The following is a 7500-nucleotide window of genomic DNA, read 5'->3' on the forward strand; positions in this document are numbered from 1 at the left end:
GTAGAGGAAGTACCTGAAGATCCACCTGAAGTTTTGGCTATCACAAGATCTGGAAAGCAATTCAGAAGTGATTTAGATGTTTCAGAATTATCTTTAACGGATCCCAGACTTTGGGAGGCACAACAGCAGTGCAGAAAGAAAGTGCTCAAACAAGTTCACAAGCTGAGGAACAAAGTATTAGAGCTTCAGGAAGAATCAGATCAGAAGAAAATGGAAGAGCAAATGGCTGACAAACATGTACAGGATCAAATCCAACAAAGTAAAGATATTTCTAGGATATTGGAGCATACAACAGTCACATTAGATCAGTTGCTCAGTTTGGTCCCTGAATTCAGAAAGAATGTTCTGACAAGGTTTCTGGGGTCAGATCTGAATACAGAGGGGAAGCTAGATGATGTAAATGTTGTCAAAGTAGAACCAGAAGATGTGGACTATCTAGTTCCCAAGATAGAATTTCAATTCAGCAAAGAAACAATTCTTTTGGATGGAGGTTCAGGTGTGAACATATTACCAGAATTCTTGTATAGGAAGCTGAAACTACCCAGATTGGAGGAGGTGCCATTCCAAGTAAAGATGGCTGATCAGAGGAGGATATAGCCATTGGGCATACTCTAAAGACAGGAAATAGTGGTGGCAGGTTTGTCTTACCTAGTGAATTTAGTGGTGCTTCAGACGGAGGAAAATCAGAGTCCATACCCTTTACTGTTAGGAAGACCATGGTTTAATCAGGCCAAGCTTAAAATGGATTGGGGAAAGAGTAGAGTTATACTCAGAAAAGGCAAAAAGAAAATCAGACTGAATATGGTTCCAACTACAATCTTACCAATTCATGCAAGAGCATTGCATGCTCAGGAAATTAGCATGGCAAATGAAATAGAGGAGGATGAAGAGGAAGCATTCCTCAGGGCCAATGAGTCAGTTATTCCAGTCTTTGACATAGATGTGGTAAGAATTGTGGAACAATACAAAGTGGAGAAAGATCAGAAGAAATCTGAACTAAAGGATCATTCATAGAGCATGGAACAACCAGATTTGCAAGGAGCAGACCAATCAGATACAGATACTCTGAGTTCAAAACAGATGCAGAAAATGCATGTGCAACAAATTATATAAGCAGAGAAAGTGTTTGAGGAGAAAATGTCCAAAACAGCAAGGGTCAGACAAGATGAATTGCAGGATTTGAACTTGGGTTCGGAGGAAGAGCCTAGAATGGTCAAAATCAGTGTCCATGTGGAGGGTCAGTTCAGAGAACAACTAACTGAACTTCTCAAGGAATTCAAAGATGTATTTGCATGGAAGTATACAGACATGAAGGGGGTAGATCCACAATTCTGTATGCATAGAATAAATCTGAAGAAAGATGCAGTTCCTGTAGTATCTCAGAGATACAGGATGAATCCAAATTATGCAAAACAGGTCAAGGAGGAGCTTGATAAGCTGCTCAGAGTTGGATTTATTTATCCCTTGGTAGCAGTGACATGGCTATCTCCTATAGTCATAGTTCCTAAGAAAAATGGCAAGTTGAGAATCTGTGTGGATTATAGAAAATTGAATGCAGCAAAACAAACAGATCCTTTTCCATTGCCTTTTCAGGACAAATTGTTGGATGCAGTTGCTGGTCATCAAATGTATAGTTTCCTTGATGGATTCAGTGGATACAATCAGATCCTCATGGCTCCAGAGGACAGGGATAAAACAGCTTTTATAACAGAATGGGGAGTGTATGCCAGCAAGGTCATGACATTTGGCCTGAAGAATGCACCCCCAACCTTTCAGAAATACATTCAGAGGGCTTTTGCCCCATTTCTGACATCATTTATGAGAGTATTCCTCGATGACTTTAGTTTTTTTGGCAGAAAATCTGAACACATTGATCATCTAAAATTATGTTTTGAAAGGTGCAGAATGGCCAGGCTCAGTTTGAATCCTGCAAAGTGTGCATTTGCAGTCAGAAGAGGCATTCTATTAGGGCATGTCATTTCAGAGGAAGGCATGCAAGTAGATCCTCAAAAGGTGGAAGCGATTCAGAAAGCAAAAGCTCCAACAAATGTGAAAGAAGTAATGAGATTTGTGGGACAAATAAAATGGCACAACTGATATTTACCATACTTGTCTCATGTTTGTGCACCTTTAAGCACACAGACAAAGAAAGAGGTCAAGTTTAAATGGTCAGAAGAGCATGAAAAGGCATTCAGAATTCTGAAAAAAAATGTTGCAGATTTCACCAATAGTACAACCACCAGATTGGACTCTGTCATTTCATGTGTTTGTGGATGCTTCTGATATTTCAGTAGGAGCAGCATTGATGCAATCTTGAAAAGAATACAGGATGGTACAGACCAGTATATTATGCAAGCAAACTCATGTCAGCAGCAGAAAGAAATTACTCAGTAACAGAAAAGGAGTGTCTGAGTATGATTTTTGCTTTGAAGAAGTTCAGACATTACTTGCTGTGTAATGTGGTCATTATCCATGTAGACCATCAAGCATTAATTTATTTGGTCAATAAATCAGAGCCAGTTGGCAGACTGGCAAGATGGGTCTTACTTTTGCAGGAGTTTGATTACTCAGCGCTACATAGACCTGGAAGACAGCATGCAATAGCAGATTATCTCAGTAGATTGGAAATAGGGGAACCACCAACAGGAATAGACCGTCTTCCTTTGAGGCATAACCTTGGAATGTGCATCTTCCTTCAGCCTGCACACCATCTTCCTTCTGAGCATACATCATATCACAATGCACCATCGCATCAAAGACATGATGTCCATCCTCCATGCTCCTACATTTTGCATACATGCCCAACAAAATGGTTCCAACAAATACATCTGACTCACATCCATGATTCACTACATGGGAATGGATATAGCAATGCCTTTCTCTAGGCACACTGTTTTCACATAGCTTCCATCCACTTTATCCCATTGTTGCAACAATAAAGGTTCAATCATTTGGTTGAACCCCTTTTTTGGTGCAATGAAAGTGTTACCTAAACATACATGTATGTCATAGTATCTCTTCCCTATTTGAGAGTGTATGTCTATGACTTTCTCCTAGGGCCCTATTTTGCAATATCCCCATGAGTTTCTATCCCCACATCCAAGTGTTGCCAGGCTACTGCAAGCCCAATGTACCATAGTGAGCATGAACCACGTCCATGCACTTACAATTTTGGTCTTTTCAGAAGGCTTGCAATAGCCCTTGATCAGGTGTCAGCTTTGAATTTGCCACTAGCCACAAGAATCTTTGAATTGTAAATTGGAAGCTTTTATGTCACACCCATGCAGAAATTTGTGGATGACCCACTCTTTACTTAGTAAAAGTATGCAAATACTACTCGAGTATTTTGCCTCTCTAGCTCCAACGCTCATTTGGATATTTCAATGCTCTTTATGACTAATTTAATACCCATGGAATAACTATCAGGGACTTTTTCTGCATAAAGTGTCTCCCTTTGTGGCTGTTATTTCAGAGGCTCAAGAACTTTAGATATATATATCCAAAAAGAGTTTGGTTTGTAGCTCTTCTAACAATTAAAGACTGACTTGGATCCAAGCGATTCATACCGTACAACAGCAAGCTTGCTGGCTTCTTGGAATATTCACTATCTCAGGATGGATAGTCTTGTTAGAAATCCACATTTCAACTATTTGATATTCCTGGAACCTCCAAAAGAAGTTTGGCATTCTTGTAGTTCTTTTCTAAAATATTAACTTGCATCTAAGCCATCTCTTCTCTGCAGCAAGGCATGCTTTATATTCTAGCTTTATGGCATATTCTACAAGCTTGATACCTTGAAGACGAAGAAGGAGTCCGGATAGAATCCGAGAGTTCTTCAAAAGTAAACAATTCTTGTTGACGGGAACTCAGATCAGGTTCACGAATTCCTGGATGATTTCCTCACCCACGAACACGAGACCTATTATGTGAGCAATGTGAGCTGCGTCTTGTAGCAGGATCATATGCAGCAGGTATTAGTGGTAGAGGAGCATCATCTTCATCAGAATTAGAAGATATTTCAACATCCACATGGAAGGGGCATCGTAGAAGAGGACGATTCATGAAACTGTAAAAAGTATGTGTGTACATATATATATGTATGTATGTATAAAATCAAGATATATAACTTTCTTTGTTTTTTTGGCTCAAGTTTGCTATGTTTAAAGCTAGGGCATACACTGCTGTAAACTTTGTGGCCTATACTGACGTTGGCACCTTTGCTAGATGGCTGATTCAATGGCTTGCATGCCTTTTTCTCCCAAGATAGATATGCAACCCTCTCGGCTCAAGTCTAAATGGTTGTAGTGATGACCATCTTGTTGGAATCTCCATTGTTACCCAACACAGTGTCTCATTCCTTGTGTTGATAGATGGTTCTATGATGGTGATACCTCATGGTGCTCCTATTGTGCTACATATATCCTAGATCCTCTGGAACAAGCAATGCAGGATGTGGAGAGCGATGATATTTGTTAAAAAGGATGTGGAAAAGCCTTGTTTGAGAATACAATTAAAGAAACCACCCTTGATTTTGAGTATTTCATGCACTTTCTTTAAGGATGTGCCCTCATCTCCCTACATGCCATGAAAAGCGATTGAAGTAGAAGCAGGAAAAACTCCCCAACCAAATTCTTCTTGATAGATAGAAAATCCTTGTATGGTGGAGAGAAATGCTAGACTTCAAGACCAAATTCTTCGCATTTTAGAAGACATGAGCTTTGTTAAGCTAAGGTAGGGTAGCCCACCTATCCAAATATGCAATGAGAATTTAAACTTTCGGAAGGAGTATCCTAGGATTTGAAATGTCAATTTTGTACAATGGATTACAGAGTTCGAAAGACTATATGTGCATCTTCCAAACTCTCCTGCATCTATTCGAGACATTTAGAGAAACCATGACAAAAAAAAAAAATGCTGCTTTTCCTGCTCTTATGTGCCTCTCTCACCCTTTCTTCTCATCCCATGTGATATGAAGAAGAGAAGAAGAAAAGCGTGTTTGAGAATCTGAAATGCATGCAATGCCTTGACTTCAAGTTTCACGCATGGGGCATTTGAGCAGCTAACAAGGGTGTCCAACGTCCAGGCATTAGATTCAAGTGATATTCACAAAGCTTTTTTCTGCCTTTGCTACACATTTTGTACATGTGAAGTTTATTTGCATGTAATCTTCCACTCACTTACGACATGACATATTGCTCATGCGAGGCAAAATGAATACAATACTTTACCCTAGCAGTGAGGCATTATATCAAAGATAGAGGATGAGTCGCCAAGGTTGGAGCTATCAATCACAGGCTAGAATGCACACGATACTGAATGTAGGAATCGCATGTACCAGCCTGGAGGCAGGCGGATGATTCGGCCAACCAGTCTGGGAGAGAACGAGAAACGTAGAATCTCCACCCATGCAGTAGTTGGTGTCCACCAAAACTCCATGCAGTCTCCACATGGCCGTGACTAGACCTAACCCATGCTTAGGTTTGCTTCAGTCCAACAATGCTTATGTTGCCATTGCACTATTGAGTATAAGCTTGAGCCAAATTCCTGGTGAGGTCTAGTGCCATGAAGTACAGGAGTGCATACAAGTCAAGCGCAACTGTCCAGGAAGGCTGATTAACATACACTTCTTGAATGGAAGATAGTTCATAAGCTACTTCCAAGCTACTTATACAAAAAGGAAGATGGGTCAAACTAGAGATTTGGAAAAGGTTCAAGGGCTCATTATCCACGTTTAGTGAACAATGTAGAAAGATTAAGAATCAAGATACTATCAGCAATATATGAGAACTAGGAATCTGAGAGAAAAACAAAATGATAAATGTTAAACTTAGTCCTCAAATTAATGAGTACACTAGGTAGAAAGGCTGGTGCTTGGACACAACTTTTTACAAAAAGTACGATTTAAGACAATGCGTGTGTTAAGACAACAATGTAGATACTAAAACAACTTAACTTAGGAACCTTTTACGTAGTTTTTGTTCGATTTAAGAGTGCCCAGAATTGCAATTCAAGTTAAGAGTGCGCAATAGAGCGAAGGTTAGACCGTCCTTTTAAAGAGCAATGCGAGACCAACGTGAGGATAATAGTTTTGCAGACCCTGTGACAAGAACAAAAGAAAGAAGAGCACTCTTACCTTATTCAGCCAAGTTACAAGTGGAGCAGCAACTCGCAGTCCCCGTCAGCCCACCAATAATAACGCCTTCACGTCATCATGGCCAAAAATATCTGAATGATGCCTTCACATCGTCATGGCCGAATCGAGGACTTGATCTTCAAATTGCAGCCCAACCCGCGTAGCATGCAATCACGTGCAAGGCATTATACATCATCCATCTCTCAATTGCACAGACACACACTAGAGTGCAGCAGCACCCCATCTTGTATATTTCATGCTTTGCTTCCCTGAACGGATTGACGTGCACAATCCTGCACCACATTTACCATCGATTGAAGACGTCTGATATTGTACGGGAGTGTACACGTCCATCTTGTCGGATGCCTTCCTGAGATAGCCCCATCTTCCTTGGGGTGTTTGTCGTCCTCGCACTAGACTGTGGTGGTCGTACATACAGTGTGCTCGCCTTTACATCCCGGGCCCCTTTACTGCACCAACGGATGAGAGGCACCAGGTTCCGATACCTAAGCTTGCCTATGATGGAAACCTCGGCAAGGAACCTTGGTTGGAGTGTTTGGAGGTCCTCTTCACTGCCACCGGCATGTGTTGGTATTGATCCAAAGCCTCCTTTGCCCAACAGCTGGTGGAAAGCTTCCGTCTTGGTCGATCACATCGTGCCTCCGACACTTCACAATTGCTGCCATACAAGTACAGCTAAAATGCTGCTGCCCACAGGAATAACGAACAGCCTTTTGAAAGAAGGCAGTGGCATAGCATCGAAGCGAGGAGCCTGCGTGCCGTAATTGGTGAAGGTCCACGAGTGAACGTTATATTGAGCGCCTGGCGGTGGTCCGCTGCCTAAACCCTACGAATCCCACATGCATTTCATCATCCACAATGCTTAAACAATCGATGCTTACCCAATCCTAGCTTCGCCTAATGCATTCGCCCTCCCGTAATCTGCAGGCAATGAAGGGAGAGGAACTTCGAGAGGATGGGAACGAAAAGAGGGGAGAAAGAGGGCTGGGGCAGGTTACGAAAAGAGGAACTTCTAGAGGATGAGAAAGAGTGCTGAAGGAAGCTTGAGGCGGAGGCGGAGGCGGGCTGCAGGTTGCCTGGCTAGAGAGTGCCTGCAATGGTGGGAAAGCGCAGATGCGTGAGGGAATACACTGTATGCCCTATTCACTTATGTCTTGTTCACTCAGGCTTTGTGGATTAGTAGAAATAGCAAAAGTCCACAAAATTTCAGTCGCTAGTACAGCTCATGGTTCCACGGTCTAGGCGATCCTTTTGTCTGAGCTAAGAGGTCATGAGCTCTAATCCTGCTTGCCCCTACTCGGTAATATAAATATAATTATTAATAAACTTTGCCTTTGCCTTCGCCG

This window comes from Dipteris shenzhenensis, chromosome 4, assembly GCF_047967505.1.
Source record: "Dipteris shenzhenensis isolate YYH24624 ecotype China chromosome 4, Dip_SZ_1.0, whole genome shotgun sequence".
NCBI lineage: Eukaryota > Viridiplantae > Streptophyta > Polypodiopsida > Gleicheniales > Dipteridaceae > Dipteris > Dipteris shenzhenensis.